Source organism: Mobula hypostoma, chromosome 7, assembly GCF_963921235.1.
Source record: "Mobula hypostoma chromosome 7, sMobHyp1.1, whole genome shotgun sequence".
Lineage (NCBI taxonomy): Eukaryota > Metazoa > Chordata > Chondrichthyes > Myliobatiformes > Myliobatidae > Mobula > Mobula hypostoma.
In genome coordinates this window covers 176,494,961-176,516,137 of record NC_086103.1, presented here as the reverse complement: position 1 = coordinate 176,516,137, position 21,177 = coordinate 176,494,961, and positions in this window count along the sequence as shown.

Sequence of the window (21,177 nt, the reverse complement as noted above, 5' to 3'; positions counted from 1 at the left end):
GCTGTAAAGAAAACATGGAGAAAATTTCTAAATTCATGATTTAAGATACAAGATTGTTGTCATTCTTCAGTACGTGAGTGTATAAGAGAACAAAATGATTGTTACTCTAGATCCGATGCAACAAAAAACGCACAATAAATAATAAAAATAAATCATAACAAATACGCACATAGTGGCCTCTTTATTAGGTAGACCTTGGAACCCAGTGTTGTCTTCTGCCACTTTAGCCCATCCACTTTAAGGTTCAAAGGTCAAAAGTTCATTTATTATCAAAGTATACAACTCTGAAATTCTTCTTCTCCAGATAGCCACAAAACCAATAAAGAAAAGAATGGCAGCACAATCATCAACCACCAAAATCCCCATGCAAAAAAAAAGAACAATAATGGAACAAGAACATCGACCCCCAAATCCCTCTCCCCCAGCACACAAAAAAATGAGAAATATCATGCAAAAAACACAGAATGTAACAAACTATAAGATTGAACAAAGTCTATAGTCCAAGTCTATATCAAAAATGCATAAAACCTGGGTAACATTCTCCAGGCACGGTAGCAGACCAATCCCTCTTTGGTAGCAGAGCGATCCCCCAGCGATCAAAAGACAGTCTTCCCTATCCGATAGCAGAGCAATTACCCAGCAATCAAAAAAGCAGTTTTCCCTGTCCGCTAGGAGAGTGATCCCCCAGCAATCAAAAATACGGTCTCCTGTCTCTGGTAGCAGAACGACCCACCAGCGATCAAAAGACAAGCGGTTAGCTCTCATCTTCCACATTTGCCTTGATGGTTCAATCTCCTGCTTCACTTTAATAGTGAACAATGGAAGCTTTATCACTGAAATGGAGTCAAGCATTGGATCGTGCCCTGTCCTGTGGCCTTTTCGCCGTGATTTTCACGCATGTCGCCTCTGTATGGAAACCATTCAGAGACTGCAGAGTGCTGAAACAACCAAATGATCTACAAACTGCAAAGCACAGGCTCCAACACTTCCAGACTCACGTTCAAGACAAAAAAAAAAAACAAACATAAAGACATAAAATAAGTGAAATACATGATTTCATGATCTATCCAGAAGATGTTGACCAAAGGAGTGTTGTACATAAATGCCATCTTGACTGGAAAGTCAGGTTCAACATGTTGTTTGTTGAGCGATGTTCTTTTGCACACCACTGTTGTAACGTGTAGTTATTTGAGTTATTGTTGCTTTCTTGTAAGTATGAACCAGTCGTCCCATTCTCTTCTCATCTCTCTTGTTAACAAGATGTTTTCACCCACATTACTGCCACTTGTTAGATATTTATTTTTTGTTTCTCGCACCATTCTCTGCAAACTTTAGAAGCTGTTGTGCATGGAAGTCCCAGAAGATCAGCGGTGCTCAAAGAGGCCTGTCTGGGATCAACAATCATTCCATGGTCAACAAACAAGAGAAGATCTGCAGATTCTGGAAGTAAAAGTAATGATCTATCCAGGAGTGTTCTGGAGTCCTATTGAAGGGTCTTGGCCAAAACATCAACTGCTTATTCTTTTTCATAAATGCTTCCTGGCCTGTTGAGTTCTTTGAGCACTTTGTGTGTATTCCACAGTCAAAGTCACTATGATTGCCTTTTTTCCCCATTTAGATGATTGGTCTGAACAACAACTGAACCTCCTGACCATGTCTGCATGCTTTTATGCATTGAGTTAATGCCACATGATTGGCTGATTGTGTATTTCCATGAATGTACAGGTGTACTGGTGTACCTAATAATGTGACCATGGTGTGTATACAGTATATAAAAGTAATCCTATAATGCACAATGTACAAGTAACTCGTATATACATAGACTGATTGTATGTACATAAAGTGATGCAAGGTAATGTGCATGTAGTGGTTGGATTAGTGTGAATGGTTGGGTTGATGGTCAGCACAAGCTTGGTACATTGAAGAACTTATTTTTGCGATATATCTCAGCTACTCAGTGAATCTGTCATTAAGACGCACTGTGAGTCTTAAAGTAGGGGCTCAACGACTCTACTTTCTAAGAAGGCTGAAGAAAAGACTATGCACATCTAATATTATTCTGCAATCGCACTGTAGAGAGCATCCTAACAAGCTGCATCACTGCATGGTACGGAAACTGCACTGTGGCAGAGAGAGAGGCTCTACAACCGGTAGATAGATCTGCCCAGCACACCACCGGCACTACCCTACCAGCCGTCAAGGACATGTATACAGAAAGGTGCCAGAAAGGGCAAGTAAAATCATAAAGGATCCCACCCACCCTGCTCATGGACTGTTTGTCCTACTGCCATCAGAGAGGAAGTTACGTAGCATCCACACCAGACTCAAAAACAGATGATTTCCCCAAGCAGTAAGGCTGATCAACACCTCCACGCACTAGCCCATTCCTTCTACCACCACTATCTTATCATTTCTTGTCAGTCACCTTATATATAGAAACATAGAAAACATAGAAAATAGGTGCAGGAGTAGGCCATTCGGCCCTTCGAGCCTGCACCGCCATTTATTATGATCATGGCTGATCATCCAACACAGAACCCCGCCCCAGCCTTCCCTCCATACCCCCTGACCCTCATAGCCACAAGGGCCATATCTAACTCCCTCTTAAATATAGCCAATGAACTGGCCTCAACTGTTTCCTGTGGCAGAGAATTCCACAGATTCACCACTCTCTGTGTGAAGAAGTTTTTCCTAATCTCGGTCCTAAAAGGCTTCCCCTCTATCCTCAAACTGTGACCCCTCGTTCTGGACTTCCCCAACATCGGGAACAATCTTCCTGCATCTAGCCTGTCCAATCCCTTTAGGATCTTATACGATTCAATCAGATCCCCCCTCAATCTTCTAAATTCCAACGAGTACAAGCCCAGTTCATCCAGTCTTTCTTCATATGAAAGTCCTGCCATCCCAGGAATCAATCTGGTGAACCTTCTTTGTACTCCCTCTATGGCAAAGATGTCTTTCCTCAGATTAGGGGACCAAAACTGCACACAATACTCCAGGTGTGGTCTCACCAAGGCCTTGTACAACTGCAGTAGTACCTCCCTGCTCCTGTACTCGAATCCTCTCGCTATAAATGCCAGCATACCATTCGCCTTTTTCACCGCCTGCTGTACCTGCATGCCCACTTTCAATGACTGGTGTATAATGACACCCAGGTCTCGTTGCACCTCCCCTTTTCCTAATCGGCCACCATTCAGATAATAATCTGTTTTCCTATTTTTGCCACCAAAGTGGATAACTTCACATTTATCCACATTAAATTGCATCTGCCATGAATTTGCCTACTCACCCAACCTATCCAAGTCACCCTGCATCCTCTTAGCATCCTCCTCACTGCTAACACTGCCACCCAGCTTCGTGTCATCCGCAAACTTGGAGATGCTGCATTTAATTCCCTCATCCAAGTCATTAATATATATTGTAAACAACTGGGGTCCCAGCACTGAGCCTTGCGGTACCCCACCAGTCACCGCCTCCCATTCTGAAAAGGTCCCGTTTATTCCCACTCTTTGCTTCCTGTCTGCTAACCAATTCTCCACCCACACCAATACCTTACCCCCAATACCGTGTGCTTTAAGTTTGCACACTAATCTCCTGTGTGGGACCTTGTCAAAAGCCTTTTGAAAATCCAAATATACCACATCCACTGGTTCTCCCCTATCCACTCTACTAGTTACATCCTCAATATATATATAGTTGACCATGAAATGATTGTCACAGGAAGTCATTCCTGCTTGTGGCCATCGAACTTTACAAGTACTCCCTTGGAGGGTCAGACACCCTGAGCCGATAGGCTGGTCCTGGACTTATTTTATAATTTACTAGTATAACTTACAAATTACTATTTAACTATTTATGGTTCTATTACTATTTATTATTTATGGTGTAACTGTCGCGAAAACCAATTTCCCCCGGGATCAATAAAGTATGACTATGACTATGACTATACAGACATTCCTGTTCCTAGCATTACTTTATAAGCACCTAATCAATCTATCTTAAGTAGTTACAGTGTATATTTATTGCTTTAATTATTATTATTATTATTATTATTATTATTGTGTCTTCCTTTCCGCTGCTTTGGAGCCGGAGTGCAATTATTTCATTCTCTTTACACTGGAAATGACATTAAACAATCTTGAACCTTGAATCTTGGTTAAGACTCTCTTCTCTAAGGATCATCACCTTGTTTTGGTGGAGAGGCTTATGAATTCTTGAGATCTAGGGGTGATGCCGTCTGGCACTTGGCTCCTGGTAGGGTGGTAAGGTCAAGGGGGAGATTAACTAAATCATGCACGATGACAACGGTGGAGTTGGTGGATGTTGATGACTCTTCACAACTGAAGTAAATGGCCCCCAGTCATCTAGCATTCCAAGCCACTGACCCCAATGTGTCATGGACCATGTGCTAGCTGCTCGTGCATCAATTTCCCAATGTTAAAGGAATAACCCCTCAGGAGAACATTATACTCGACTTGAGTGATTGCACTCTAACTAGATTAAGACTCAATGGATTATGAATCTATTGAGAAGGCATCCTACAACTCAAAAATGCTTCACTTTCAATAATTTTTCAAAAGTTACCATTAACCCTGTTTCTATTGTCCTTTCATGCAGTGAATTCCAGGTTTTCAAGTTTTTCCTTCCTCCTGAAGACAACATGCACAGCCAAGAAGAAGAGGAATATGAACATTAGCAAGGTCTTTGATTGAGATGAAGGATCTCCACCCAAAACATCAATTCCAACAGCAGTTCATTTTTTTTTTGCAACGAAGTCCAGCTTCATGCCTTTGCACTTTGGGAAGACCTTGGGCAAAAGATAATCATCCTTGGTGAGGATTATCATGAAACATTTCTTGTGAATGTGCAAAGGGAGAAATAAAATGTTCTGAAGAACTATGAGGAAGAAAAGAAAGTCTCTCATGTCTCCTTCTGACAATAGACCTAGGTGGCTGTCCTTCACAGGTTTTCCTTTCCTTTTTGACATCTGAGGATCATACATGACAACTTACACATGGCCATGGCCATTCAGGTGATTCTTTAAGCCATGCATGAGTTATGAATCAGTAACTTATAAGACTATAAGACTCTGGACCCTTTCTGATGCCAGCATACTCCTTAGACAAGGTGCCCAAAACTGCACACCATACTTGACATTCGACCCACCAAGCCTGCTCCACCATTTCATCATGACTGATTTATTATCCCTCTCAAATCCAAACTCCTGTAACCTTTGACATCCTTATTAATCAAGAATCTAAGAAACTCTGTCTTATATGTACCCAATGATTTGACCTCCACTGCCATCAGTGACAATGAATTCCATAGATTCACCACTCTGTGGCTGAAGAAATTCCTCCTTGTTTTATCCTAAGGGAACCTCCTTCTAATCTGAGGCTGTGACTCTCCCCTTTTTGGAAACATCTTCTCCACGCCTATGCTGTCTAGGCCTTTCAGCATTCTGTCGATTTTAATGAAATAGACCCTCATTTTCCCCAAACTCCATTGAGTACAGGCCCAGAACAATCAAACACTCCTCATATGTTTCCTGAGATCATTATTACAAACCGCCTCTGGATCCTCTCCAATGTCAATGCACTCTTCTTCAAATAGGTATCATGGTCCTGACTGAACTGCAGCAGGCATCCAAGTTTCAGTTCTCCAGTTCCCTGGAACATGGTTAGCTGCCACTGTCACTTTAAGACTTAGGCTGCCAATTATTGTCTGCTACAATCCTTCATGGGAAGTCTGTACTTAAAGGTCATGTGCTGAGCACTCAGTGCTCAATCATAGGAGTTCCAATTCTACTGCTTCTGTTTGTGATTTTGCCTTTGGATTTTGTTTGTATCATCTTATTTATTTTGTGTCTGAGCCTGAGTCAGTTCTAGACCTTCCTTTGCACTTGGGTTCACCCCAATCCATAGCTCTCTCATTACATATGGGGCCCAAAACTGCAGACAATACTTCAAATGTGGTCAGACCAATGCCTAATAAAGCCTCAGCAACCTAAACTTTCCTATTTCTCATATCTACTTCTCCATCCATTGTCTCATTGGAACAATTGCTGGTCTATCACCTGATTTATTAGACTTCTCTGCAGAAAAAGTTAGTCTGCTTTATGTTCAGTTTCTTAATTAAAACAAAATTAAGAATAAATTAATCTGCAGTGATGGATACTTACTACTAGTAAGGCAGACTTCAGCCCAGGCAATGATCCATTTCTCAAACATGAATTATGAAACTGCTCCATTACATTCCTGAGAAGGTTTCTTCCTGTACCTGTACAATTGTGCAAAATGAAACTTGTGCACCCTTTCTCGTCTAACTGGGGGTTGGAGGTTGGAGGCTGTCAAGTGGTATTATTTGTAGTTTGGTGCTTGGATTAGATGAACAGCTGGAATTGGTGTGTGGGAAAATACAATCAGGATGTGGCTTTCTTTTCCAGGACATCAAAGATGTTATCCTTCTTCAAGGAAGGAGGTTTCCCATCTTCGACCATTGATGATGCCCTCAACTGCATCTCCTCCATTTCCTGAACTTCTGTGCTCACCCCATCTTTTTGCTGCCTTAACAGTGATAGAGGTCCTCTTGTCCTTACCTAGCACCCTTTGAGCCTCTGCCTCCAACCTGATGGCATGAATATCGACTTCTCCTTCCTCTACCCTCTTCTTTTATTCCCAAGTCTGGCCTCTTACCTCTTCTCATCTGCCTATCACTTCCCCCTGGGGCCCTTCCTCCTTCCCTTTCTCCCACAGTCTCCTCTCCTATCGGATTCCTTACTCTCCAGCCCTTTACCTTCCCCACCGACCTGGCTTCAATTATCACCTTATAGTTTGTCCTGCTTCCCCTCCCCCCAACCTTTTTATTCTGGAATCTTCCCCCTTCTATTCCAGTCCTAAAGAAGGGTCTTAGCCCGAAATGTTGACTATTCATTCCTTTCCATTGATGCTGCCTTACCTTCTGAGTTCCTCCAGTAATTTGTGTGTATTGCTTTGGACATCAAACATCAATAGGTTTCAATAAATACATTTAATGTCAGAGAAATGTATACAATATACATCCTGAAATTATTTTTTCTTCACAAACATACACAAAAACAGAGGGGTGCACCAAGGAATGAATGACAGTTAAACATTAGAACCCCAAAGCATCCCGCAGCTCCCCCCCTCCCATGCACAAGCAACAGGAAGGCAACAAACCCCCTCCCCAACCCCCACCAGCAAAAAGCATCAGCGCCCTCCACCGATTACTCAAGCATGCAGCAAGTGTCACTAAAGACACAGACCTGCAGCACCCCAAAAACTACTCATTCACCCGGTAATTGGACATACCACAGGCTGTCTCTCAGAATTTCAGCAGAATCAGCAGTTTCTCGTGATTAAAATACACCAAATGTTTAATTGGTTTGGTAAATTGGTTTATTTTTGTCACATGTACCAAGGTGCAATCAAAAGAATGGTTTTGCATTCCATCCATACAGATCATTACATCATATAAATGCTGCAGGAACTCAGAATGTCAGGCAGCAGCTAAAGAGGGGAATGAACGGTTGATGTTTCAGGCTGAACCCTTCATCAGGATGGTCTCAACCCAAAACGTATGGTGTGGAGGCCAAGCTTTTGAGTATACTTAAAGTGGAGGCAGATGGGTTCTTGATTATTAAGGGCATCAAAGGTTATGAGGAGAAGACATAAGAATGGGATTGAGAGGGACAATAAATCAGCCACAATGGAAGGGCAGAGCAGATTCGATGGGCCAAATAGCCTAATTTTAATCCTATGTCTTATGGTTTAATGAAATGTTGACCATTTATGCATCTCTATAGTTGCTGCCTGACCTCCTCAGTGCCTCCAACACTTTGTCTGTGTTGCTCAAGATTTCCAGTAACTACAGAAACTCAGATGTTTATTATATCAGTGTGTTGAGGTAGTACAAAGGAAAAGTAATAACCAAATGCAGAATGAAGTGGTACAGGTACAGGGGAAGTGTAGTGCAGAGAGACAATAAGGCACAAGGGCATAACAAGGTAGATTGTGAGGTTATCCTATTGTACAAGGGACCACTTAACGGTCTTATACCAGTAGGATAGAAGCTGTCCTTAAGCCTGCTGGTCCATGCCTTCAGGCTTTTGTATCTTCTGTTCACTGAGAGAAGGAAGAAGAGAGAATGTCCATGGTGGTGGGGTCTTTAATTATGCTGGCTTCTTTACTGAGACAACAAGAAGTGTAGACAGAGACCATGGAAAGATGGTATCGAGTTGTACTGAGCTTTGTTCATAACTCTCTGTAGTTTCTTGCAATCTTGGGCAAATCAGTTGTCATAACAAACTTTGATGCACCCAGAGAGGATAACCAAAAGTAGGATTTGGGAATGCAGCAGATGTGTAGTCAGAGCCTAAAGTTAGGAAGATGGAGGAATAAATAATCTGCTGGAGGAACTCGATGGTTTAGCAGCACCTGTAGGGGGGAAAGGAATCGTTGAACACGACTCCAATCTTCATTTGGATATGATGGTAATGAGGGTGATTCGGATGGTACACAAAAGGATATTCATTTTAAAAAATAGGATCAAGGTTAGCAAACCACCATGGGAAAATGATCTGTCCAGTGCTATACTGTTCTACGTTCTGACAACTCTCCTTCAACCATCAACTTCTTTAACTTCCTTGGAGTGTAGAAGATTGAGCAATTTGAAATACAAAATTATGAAAGGGTAGGGTAAATGCAAACAGGCTTTTTCCACTGAGGTTGGGTTGGACTACAATTAGAGGTCATGTGTTAAGGGTGAAAGGTGAAAAATTGGAGGGCAATATGAAGGGTAACATCTTCACTCAGAAGATCATGAAAGTGTGCCAGTGCAAGTGGTGCATGCAAGCTCGATTTCAATGTTGGATAGGTACATGAATGGTAGGGGTATGACGGGGGGCTATGATTCCAGTGCAGGTCAACGGGAGTAGTCAGTTTAAATGGCCGGCACAGACTAGATGTGCAGAACAGCCTGTTTCTGTTCTGTGCTTTACTATGACTCTATAATTGATATATACAACTCTAACCCTACCTCAGATGTGGAACACTGCAGACCACCCCCTGCACTATTGTGGTCTTGCTTCCTAATTCTATTTTATACTAATCCTTTGTTTCGTACAGTCTTTTCTTTCTGCACTGTCTTTATAATTTACCTAGAATTTCTATCCCTTTATCTGTCTGTGAAGCTGCTGCAAAGATGCTTTTCATTGTTCCGATACCCCACTGCACTTGCGCACTTGGCAACCAACTCGAGTAATACAAACACCCGCACACACACACACACACACACACACACACACACACACAGACGCGCACACACACACCTGGAGGAACTCCGCAGGTGTTACTCTGGATCTGCAGAATCTTGTATTTATCATCCACTTGAGAATAGAATCAAACTGCATTAACGCCACAGACACAGGTCCTTTGGCCCAATGAGCCTGTACTGATCAGGAGGCCCATGAGCTCGTCCCAATCTCTTGAGCTTGACCCATTCTCCTCCAAGCCCCACCCCTGCATGTTCCTATCCAAGTGCTTTTTTACAGATACGATTGTACCTGTCTCAACCACTTCCTCTGTCACATTGTAAATGCATACTTGTATTTATGCATTTATGCACATTTTATTCCATTTCTGTCCTTTAACACCCAACTTCATTTTATGCAATCCTCTGTATAATTGTTGAGTATTGTTTTTTTGTTGCATGCTCTGATCAACACACCGCAGCAAACTCCTAATACATGTAAATGTATATCACGCATAAAGTTGATCCTTAATCCCTGACCCTCTGCATTAATAAGATATCCCTCAGGCATCTCCACCTAAACCTCTGCCCCTAAAATGATAGTCATAGATGTTCAGGTCATGAGACCAATAATCTTTTATCCCACCGGGCTTCAAAGCCCATTTTATATACAGAAACAGGTTCTTTAGCCTATCTAGTCTGTGCCAAACTATTTAAGCTTCCTACTCCCAAAGACCCGCACCAGGACCGTAGCCTCCATACCTCTAATATCCATGTACCTATCCAAACCGCTTAAAAGTTGAAATCGAGCTTGCAAACACCCCTTGTGCTGACAGCTCATTCCACACTCTCATGACCATCTAAGCGAAGAAGTTTCCCTTCATATTCCCCTTAAACTTCTCACATTTCACCCTTAACCCATGATCTCTAGTGGTAGTTGTGGGCACGTGGTCAAGTGGTTGAGGAATTGGGCTAGCAATCGGAAGGTTGTGAGTTCGATCCCCAGCTGAGGCAGCGTGTTGTATCCTTGAGCAAGACACTTAACCACACAGCACTCTGCGACGACACCGGTGCCAAGCTGTATCGGCCCTTGCCCTTCCCTTGGACAACATCGGTGCATGGAGAGGGGAGACTTGCAGCATGGGCAACTGCTGGTCTTCCATACAACCTTGCCCAGACCTGCACCCTGAAGAGTGAAGACTTTCCAGGTGCAGATCCATGGTCTCGCAAGACTAACGGATGCCTAGTTGTAGTCACACCCAACCCCAGTGGAGAAAGCCTGCTTGCATTTACTCTTTCTATACCTCGCATAATTTTGTCTACCTTTGTCAAATCCCCTCTCAATCTTCTAGGTTCCAAGGAATGAAGTCCGAATTTCAATCTTTCCTTATAACTCACTTCCTCCAGTTCCACGTTAGGGAACTGGCGATGCAGCTCAATGACCTCCATCTGGTCAGGGAAAGTGAGGAGGTGATAGAGAGGAGCTATAGGCAAGTAGTCACACCGGGGCCTCAGGAGACATATAAGTGGGTAACAATCAGGAGAGGGAAGGGAAAGAGGCAGATGCTAGAGACCACCGCAGTGGCTGTCCCCCTTAACGATAAGTACTCCTGTTTGAGTACTGTTGAGGGAGACGGCCTACCTGGGGGAAGCAACAGTGGTTGCACCTCTGACACAGAGTCCGGCCCTGTGGCTCAGAAGGTTAGGGAAAGGAAGAGGATGGCAGCAGTGATAGGGGACTCTATAGTTAGGGGGTCAGACAGGTGATTCTTTGGATGCAGGAAAGAGACGCGGATGGCAGTTTGCCTCCCAGGTGGCAGGGTCCGGGATGTTTCTGATCGCGTCCACGATACCTTGAAGTGGGAAGGAGAACAGCCAGAGGTCGCGGTACATGTTGGTACCAATGACATAAGTAGGAAAAGGGAGGAGGTCCGGAAAACAGACTATAGGGAGTTACGAAGGAAGTTGAGAAGCAGGACCTCAAAGGTAGTAATCTCCGGATCACTGCCTGTGCCACGTGACAGTGAATATAGGAATAGAATGAGGTGGAGGATAAACGCATGGCTGAAGGATTGGAGCAGGGAATAGGGATTCAGATTTCAGGATCATTGAGATTTCTTTTGGGGCAGGTGTGACCTGTACAAAAAGGGTGGGTTGCACTTGCATCCCAGGGGGACCAATATCCTGGCGGGGAGGTTTGCTAAGGCTATTAGGGAGAGTTTAAACTAGAATTGTTGAGGGTGGGAACCGAACTGATGTGATGGAGGAGTGGGAGGTTGGCTCACAAACAAAGCAAGCTTGGAGACAATGCAAAAGGGAGGATAGGCAGGTGATAGAGAAGGTACGCACTCAGACGGATGGTTTAAGAAGAGTCTATTTTAATACGAGGAGTATTATCAACACAGCGGATGAGATTAGAACGTGAATCAGCACTTGGAGCTATGATGTTGTCGCCATTACAGTGACTTGGATGGTGCAGGGGCAAGAATAGCTACTCCAAGTGCCAGGCTTTAGATGTTTCAGAAAGGACAGGGAGGGAGGCAAAAGAGATGGGGGCGTGGCACTGTTGATCAGGGATAGTGTCACGGCTGTACAAAAGGAGGGAGTCATGGAGGGGTTGTCTACGGAGACTCTGTGGGTGGAAGTTAGGAATAGAAAGGGTTCAATAACTCTACTGGGTATTTTTTATAGACCACCCAATAGTAACAGGGACATTGAGGAGCAGATATGGAGACAGATTCTGCAAAGGTGTAACAATAACAGAGTTGCTGTGGTGGGAGATTTTAATTTCCCAAATATTGATTGGTATCTCCCTCGAGTGAAGGGTTTAGATGGGGTGGAGTTTGTTAGGTGTGTTCAGGAAGGTTTCTTGACACAATATGCATATAAGCCGACAAGAGGCAAGGCTGTACTTGATCTGGTATTGGGAAATGAACCTGGTCAGGTGTCAGGTCTCTCAGCGGGAGAGCATTTTGGAGATAGTGATCACAATTCTATCTCCTTTACCATAGAATTGGAGAGGGATAGGAACAGACAAGTTAGGGAAATGATCAATTGGAGTAAGGGGAAATATGAGGCTATCAGGAAGGAATTTGGAAGCATAAATTGGAAACAGATGTTCTCCGGGAAACGTAGGGAAGAAATGTGGCAAATGTTCAGGGGATATTTGCATGGGATTCTGCATAGGTACATTCCAATGAGACAGGGAAAGGATGGTAGGGTACAGGAACCATGGTGTGCAAAGGCTGTTATAAATCTAGTCAAGAAGAAAAGAAGAAAAGAAAAAAGGTTCAAAAAACTAGGTAATGATAGAGATCTAGAAGGTTATAAGGCTAGCAGGAAGGAGCTTAAGAATGAAATTAGGAGAGCCAGAAGGGACCATGAGAAGGCCTTGGCGTGCAGGATTAAGCAAAACCCCAAGGTAATCCACAAGTATGTGAAGAGCAAGAGGATAAGACATGAGAGAATAGGACCAATCAGGTATGACAGTGAAAAAGTGTGTATGGAATTGGAGGAGATAGCGGAGATACTTAATGATCACTTTGCTTCAGTATTCACTACAGAAAAGGATCTTGGCGATTGTAGGGATGACTTGCAGCAGACTGAAAAGCTTGAGCATGTAGGTATTAAGGAAGAGGATGTACTGGAGCTTTCAGAAAGCATCAAGTTGGATAAGTCACTGGGACCAGATGGGATGTACCCCAGGCTACTGTGGGAAGTGAGGGAGGAGATTGCTGAGCCTCTGGCGATGATCTTTGCTTCATCAGTGAGGACGGGAGAGGTTCCAGAGGACTGGAGGGTTGCGGATGTTGTTCCCTTATTCAAGAAAAGTAGAGATAGCCCAGAAAATTATAGGCCAGTGAATCTTACTTCAGTGGTTGACAAGTTGATGGAGAAGATCCTGAGAGGCAAGATTTATGAACATTTGGAGAGGCATAATATGATTAGGAATAGTCAGCGTGGTTTTTTCAAAGGCAGGTCGTGCCTTACGAGCCTGATTGAATTTTGTGAGGATGTGACTAAGCACATTGATAAAGGTAGAGTAGTAGATGTAGTGTATATGGATTTCAGCAAGGAATTTGATAAGGTACCCCATGCAAGGCTTATTGAGAAAGTAAGGAGGCATGGGATCCAAGGGGACATTGCTTTGTGGATCTAGTACTGGCTTGCCCACAGAAGGCAAAGAGTGGTTGTAGACGGGTCATATTCTGCATGGAAGTTGGTGACCAGTGGTGTGCCTCAAGGATCTGTTCTGGGACCCTTACTCCTTGTGATTTTTATAAATGACCTGGATAAGGAAGTGGAGGGATGGTTTAGTAAATTTGCTGATGACACAAGGGTTGGGGGTATTGTGGATAGTGTGGAGGGCTGTCAGAGGTTACAGCGTGACATTGATAGGATAGAGAACTGGGCTCAGAGGTGGCAGATGGAGTTCAACCCAGATAAGTGTGAGGTGGTTCATTTTGGTATGTCAAGTATCATGGCAGAATATAGCATTAATAGTAAGACTCTTGGCAGTGTGGATGATCAGAGGGATCTTGGGGTCCGAGTCCGTAGGACACTCAAAGCAGCTGTGCAGGTTGACTCTGTGGTTAAGAAGGCATATGGTGCATTGGCCTTCATCAATTATGAGATCGATTTTAGGAGCCAAGAGGTAATGCCACAGCAATATAGGACCCTGGTCAGACCCTACTTGGAGTACTGAGCTCAGTTCTGGTCGCCTCACTGCAGGAAGGATGTGGAAACCTTAGAAAAGGTGCAGAGTTGATTTACAGGGATGTTGCCTGGATTGAGGAGCATGCCTGATGAGAATAGGTTGAGTAAATAGTTTTAAGGTGCTTGGAAGTAGGTACAGAGGAGATGTCAGGGGTAAGTTTTCTTATGCAGAGAGTAATGAGTGCATGGAATGGGCTGCTGGCGGCAGTGGTGGAGGTGAAAACGATAAGGTATTTTAAGAGACTCCTGGATAGGAACATGGAGCTTAGAAAAATAGAGGGCTATGGGTAAGCCTAGGTAGTTTTAAGGTAAGGACATATTCGGCACAGCTTTGTGGACCGAAAGGCCTGTATTGTGCTGTATTTTTTCTATGTTTCTGTGTTTTCTGGCAACACCTAATACATGTAAATGTATATCACGAATAAAGTTGATCCTTAAACCTTGACCCTCTGCATTGATAAGATATTCTTCAGGACATCTCCACCTAAACCTGTAAATTTTCTCTGTTCTCTTTCAACCTTATCTACACCTTTTCAGTAGGTTAGTGACCAAAACTGCACACAGTGCTCCAAATTATGCCTCACCAATGCCTTATACAACTTCAACATAACATCCCATCTCCTTGCTAGCTTTTGGGAATATTTGAGAATTTCTTGTACAAAACAGTTCAAAATGAGGAAGGAACATGTGAGATGGCATTGAGTTCCATTGAACTGGAGGCACCCAGATCTTGGGTGGCTCCAGTGATATCTCAACTCATTATTGATTTCCGACAGTTATCAATAACCTTAAATTGTCCTTGGGTAGGTGGTAGTGAGCTCCCTTTAATTGTAGAAGTCTTACTTCTGAAGGTGTTTCCTCATAGGGAGCTCCAGAATTAGCAGCAACACCGAACAATTTCTAAACCAGTATGGTGTTGTACACTATAGTTGAGGTTGACTTTTCAAGTACAACTTGGAAAAGTGTTGGCATATTAAGAAGAGTGGAATAGTGTTGCTAAGATATGGTTGCCAGCTTTTAGAGAAAAGTTAACTCTAAATGAGGCTAAAATTTCAACTTGTCCAGCACTATGTAAATTTTATATATCTTCCCCCTGCCTTGGCAACGGTTACTGTACAACATATGGCTTCTGTATCTTGGCTTCAGGGCAGGTCAGATTATCTGCTAGGCAATTGGAACACGTTATGCATATTTGCTCGGACTGACATTAAGTTATAGGCAGTAGTCCAATAAACCACAGTCACACTTTTAATTCCATTGTTTTTTTAGCAATAATTGGAAGGTAATTGCACTTAAAAGATTCTTCCAATTTAATTACCCGATTCCCATAATAAATCAGTGCAATCGAGATAACAGTCTGACAGTAACGACATAGGATGTGACTAATTATACACAGCAAAATTAATCTGTTTTATCATCCTAGAAAGTGGAAGCATTCGTATTAATTTTAACCCAGCACTATATCTGGAAGTGAAATAGTGTTTAGGTCAGGAGACCAATAATCTTTTATCCCACCAGGCTTCAAAACCCATTTTATACACATTCTCACAGAGGACAAGGCCAGGATTCATTGCCCATCCTTAACCACACTTGATAAGGTGTTGGTGGCGTGAACTGCCATAGATGATAAACACAAGAGATTCTGCAGATGCTGCAAACGGGTAATTAAATTGGAAATGCTGGAGGCACAGACTGCTCCTGAGGAGGGGAAAAGAGTTGACGTTTCAGGCCGAGACCTTTCATCACGACTGGAAAGGAAGAGGGTCGAAGTCAGAATAAGACACCGGGGGAGCGGAAGAAGTACAGTACTCTGCAAAAACCTGACGCACATATTTATAGGGTGCCTAAGACTTTTGCACAGTATTGTAGTAATTTTATGTATTGCACTCTACTGCTGCCACAAATAAAAGAAAAACAGCTTTCATGATATATGTGAGTGATGATAAATCTGATTCTGATCGGGTCTCTATTGTGGACTGAGAGTGGGAAGTGGACAGGGTGTGGGGAATTGTAGCTGGGAGAGGGAAGCACCAGAGAAACATTTTGTAATGATCAATAAACCAATTGTTTGGAATCAAATTACCTTGCCTGGTGTCTCAGGGCTGGGTGTGTTTGCACCTGTGCCTCCCCCCCCCCCACCCCCTAGCACTCCTCTGCCACCTATCTGCACCCTTCCCAACCACCACCACTCCCAACACCCTTTGCTCCCTCCAGATTTACAAACTCATTTTCTGCTACACATTCATCAAAGTTGCTGGTTAACACAGCAGGCCAGGCAGCATCTCTAGGAAGAGGTACAGTTGACATTTCAGGCCGAGACCCTTCGTCAGGACTCGGCCTGAAACCTCGACTGTACCTCTTCCTAGAGATGCTGCCTGGCCTGCTGCGTTCACCAGCAACTTTGATGTGTGTTGCTTGAATTTCCAGCACCTTCAGAATTCCTCGTGTTTACGTTCTGCTCCACATTGAAAGGTACAGTACTGTACAAAGGTGTTAGGCACCCTAGTTATATCTACATATATGTGTGTGCCTAAGACTTGCACAGTACTGTGCAATCTGGCAGGTGTTAGATGAAACCATGTGAGAGGGAAGGTGGGGGAATGGAATGATGTAAGAAGCTGGGTGGTGATAGGTTGAAAGGGTAAAGGGCTGTAGAAGAAGGAATCTGATAGGAAAGGAGGGTGGACCATGGGAGACAGGGAAGGAGGAGAGGCATCAGAGGGATTTGATGGGCAGGTGAGGGGAAGGGGTAAGAGATGATCCAGAATAGATAGAGAAGTGCAGAGTGGGGGGGCGAAGAAACTATTGAAAGTTAGTAAAATCAATGTTCATGCCGTGAGATTGGAACCTATCCAGATGGAATATGAGGTATTGTTCCTCCAACCTGAGAACGTCTTCCTCTTGGCAGTAGAGGAGGCCATGGACCGACATGTCGGAATGGGAATGGGGAGTGGAATTAAAATGGGTGGTCACAGGGAAATCCCGCCTTTTGTGGTGGAGGAAGTGAAGGTTTTTGATGGAGCAGGACCCCAATCAATGTTGGGTCTCACCAATGTAGGGGCAGGGAGGCAGCACGAGGAAAGCCAGACACAGTAGATAAACTCCACAGACTCACAAGTGAATTTTCGCCTCACCTGGTGCACTGTTTAGGGCTCTGAATGATGACGAGGGAGGGGGTATAGGGGCAGATGTAACACTTGTCCTGCTGACAAGTAATGTGGTGGAGGCCAAGTCATTGGATGTATTTAAAACGGAGGTTGACGAGTAATGGCATCAGAAGGTAAAGGAGAATGGAGATTAAAGGAAAAATAAATCAGCTAAGCGGTAGAAATACGTCTCTGCCAAAGGAGATATATAACGCCAAAGGAGATATATAACGCACCTTCCTTCTGCTAGCTTGCAAAGTCACCCTTGGGCATAATGTAGCACCTGCTGAGCACCCCCCCACCCCCCCACAACCACTCAGGGTCACATGAAGCCATGGGAGCAGGAGGTGGATGGTCATGTGAGCAGCTGATGCACATCACAAGTCCTGGTTGTGTGACCACTGACACGAGGCAGATCATCTCTGAAAAGTATTGATAACAGCTGGGGTCACCCGTCGTGTAGAGACTCCGCCCAGAAGAAGGCAATGGCAAACCACTTCTGTAGAAGAATTTGCCGGGAATAATCATGATCATGGAAAAACCATGATCGACCACATTATGCAACATGGCACAAAAAGAACAAGCAAAGATTGAATGGCGAAGAAGACTCAATAACCCAATAGCCTAATTCTCCTCCAATGCCTGAATTTTGAGGTGGGTGCTGGATGAGTTATCAATCAAGTAAGCTGCTTTGTCCTGTCAGGTGTTGAGTTACTTGAGAGCTGTAGGAACCACACCCATGAAGGCAGGCAGTGCAGTCCTGTACACTGGACTGTGCATTGCAGATGGTGGAAAAGACTTTGCCAAACCCATCGCCTGTGAGAACAGGGCTTGAAAGACCAGAAGCCAGATGCTAACAACTGAGAAATACAGAAGAAGCCAAATGAAACTTAACAGATTTGCGGAATAACTGCACAGAGGAAGCAATATTGGTTGATTTAAGACACAATTAGACAAACCCACAGAGAAAGAAGACTTGAGGGATATGCTGGCTGGCTCAAAATGATCCATCAAAAGAAATGGGATTTTCAGGCCTTATTACTGTTATCTGTTTTGTCAATGCTGCTCATAATTTTGAACACCTCTATAAAGTGTCTCAATAACATGCTCTGCTGTAAAAATGTTAGGTATATTATCTCTAGAAAGAGCTAAATTAATTTAGTACCAATGTGGTTCAAAAATATCATTTATGAACACAAGAGAATCAGCAGGTGCTCGAAATTCTCAGGAACACATATAATGTGCTGGAGGAACTCAGCAAGTTAGGCAGCATCTATAGAGGGGAATAAAGAATCAATGGTTTAGGGAAGGACTGGAAAAGAAAGGGGGAAGAGGCCAGAATAAAAAGATGGGGGAGGGGACACTGGTGAGGCCTCATTTGGAGTATCGTGAGCCGTTTTGGACCCCTTATCTAAGAAAGGATATACTGACACTGGAGAGGATTCAAAGGAGGTTCACAAAAATTGATTGGTCAGGGCATGAAGGGATCCAGGGAGAAGGCAGGAGATTGGGGCTGAGAGGGAAAATGAATTAGCCATGATGAAATGGCCGACCCAACTCAATGGGCCAAATGGCCTAATTCTGCTCCTATATCAGCTCCTGTTATGGATGTGGAAAGGATGTTTCCTATGATGGGGGAGTCTAGGACAAGAGGGCACAGCCTCAAAATAGAGGAGCATCCATTTAAAACAGAGGTGTGGAGAAATTTCTTCAGTCAGAGGGTGGAACTTATTAACACAGGCAGCTGTGCAGGCCAGGTCATTGGGTGTATTTAAGGCAGAGATTGACAGCCCGATAGAAGGCTAAGGAGTGGGACTGAGGAGGGAAAAAAAGGATCAGCCATGATTGAATGGCGGAGCGGACTCGATGGGCCAAATATCCTAATTCTGTTCATTTGTTTTATGGTCTTATGGGAAGGAATATAAGTTGGCAATTGATAAGTGCGACCAGGTGAGGGAAGAGGGGGGATAAGGTGCGAAGCTGGGATGTGATTGGTGGAAAAGGTAAAGGGCTGGAGAAGAAGGAATCGGACTGCAGAGGAGTGTGGACTATGGTAGAAAGGGAAGGAGAAGAGGCACTGGAGTGAGGTGATGGGCAGGTGAGGAGAAGAGAATGGGTCAGAAGGGAGCCAGAACGGCGAATGGAAAAAGAGAGAAGGAGGGAGGGTGAGAAGTTACCCGAATGTTAGTGAAATTGATAACCATGCCACCATGTTGGAGGCCACCCAGACAGAATTTGAGGTGTTGCTCCTCCAATCTGAGATTGGCCTCGTCGTGGCAGTAGTGAAGGCCTTGGACTAACTTGTTGGAAAGGGAATCAGAAGTCAAATTGAAATGTGTGGGCTGGAAGTCCCTTCCAGGAAACCAATGTTTTTTTGTGTGTCTCATAAGATTTTTTTCTGTAGGTAAAAAGTTGCTTTTCCTCACTGTCCAATGGTGGCAGAGTGGTAGCGTTATGCTACAGGCGACACGTGTTTAAAATCCCACTGCCGCCTATAAGGAGTTTGTACATTCTCCCCATGACTACGTTGGTTTCCTCTGGGTGCTCAATTTTCCTCCCACAGTCCAAAGATGTGCCATTTGTAGATTAATTGGTCATTGCAAACTGGGTGATTGCGGGGTGACAAGGCTCGTAGGTCTGGAAGGACCTACTCCTCACTGAATCTCAGTAAGAAATAGAACTGAGGCGTAATTCCACATGGCACGCCCTGGCATGGAGACTGGAGGATGTGTACCAGTGGAATGTATTGACTTGTATTGCATTATTGATGTGACTGCTGTAACATTTTGACATGAATAAGCACATGAGAAATGGCATGAACATTCATCAGGGGATGTATTAGGAGCTTGTCCTAGGCTGTTACAGCTCTTTTTCAGCTACAGTCAGGTGTCTTACAATGTCCCAGTTCCACAAAGCAGATCAATGTCAAGGATTAGCTTTTACTTGTCACACGCACATTGAAACATCGAAACATGCAGTGCAATGTGTCCTTTTTACATCAACGGCCAACGCAGTCCAAGGGTGTGCTGGGGGTGAAGCTCGCAAGTGCCACCTCACTTCCAGCGCCAACATAGTGCACTCACAACTTGCAAACTCTAAGTCAAGTCAAGTCAAGTCACTTTTTATTGTCATTTTGACCATAACCGGTCATTTAAGCTTTCATAAGAGGAGGGGTAGAGTTTAAGAGTCACGATGTAATGATGCAGCTCTATAAAACTCTGGTTAGGCCACACTTGGAGTACTGTGTCCAGTTCTGGTCGCCTCACTATAGGAAGGATGTGGAAGCATTGGAAAAGGTACAGAGGAGATTTACCAGGATGCTGCTTGGTTTAGAGAGTATGCATTATGATCAGAGATTAAGGGAGCTAGGTCTTTACTCTTTGGAGAGAAGGAGGATGAGAGGAGACATGATCGAGGTGTACAAGATAATTAGATAGAGTGGATAGCCAGCGTCTCTTCCCCAGGGCACCACTGCTCAATACAAGAGGACATGGCTTTAAGGTAAGGGGTGGGAAGTTCAAGGGGGATATTAGAGGCAGGTTTTTCCACTCAGAGAGTGGTTGGTGCGTGGAATGCACTGCCTGAGTCAGTGGTGGAGGCAGATACACTAGTGAAGTTTAAGAGACTACTAGACAGGTATATGGAGGAATTTAAGGTGGGGGGGGTTATATGGGAGGCAGGGTTTGAGGGTCGGCACAACATTGTGGGCCAAAGAGCCTGTAATGTGCTGTACTATTCTATGTTCTATGTTCCATGTTCTATAACTGCTGGTACAATACACAGTAAAAACGAGACACCGTTTTTCAGGGACCATGGTGCTACATGAACAATACAAAAACTACACTGAACTACGTAAAAAACAACACAAAACTACACTAGACTACAGACCTACCCAGGACTGCATAAAGTGCACAAAACAGTGCAGGCATTACAATAAATAATAGACAAAACAATATGCACAGTAGAGGGCAGTAGGTTGGTGTCAAGCCAGGCTCTGGGTATTGAGAAGTCTGATGGCTTGGGGGAAGAAACTGTTACATAGTCT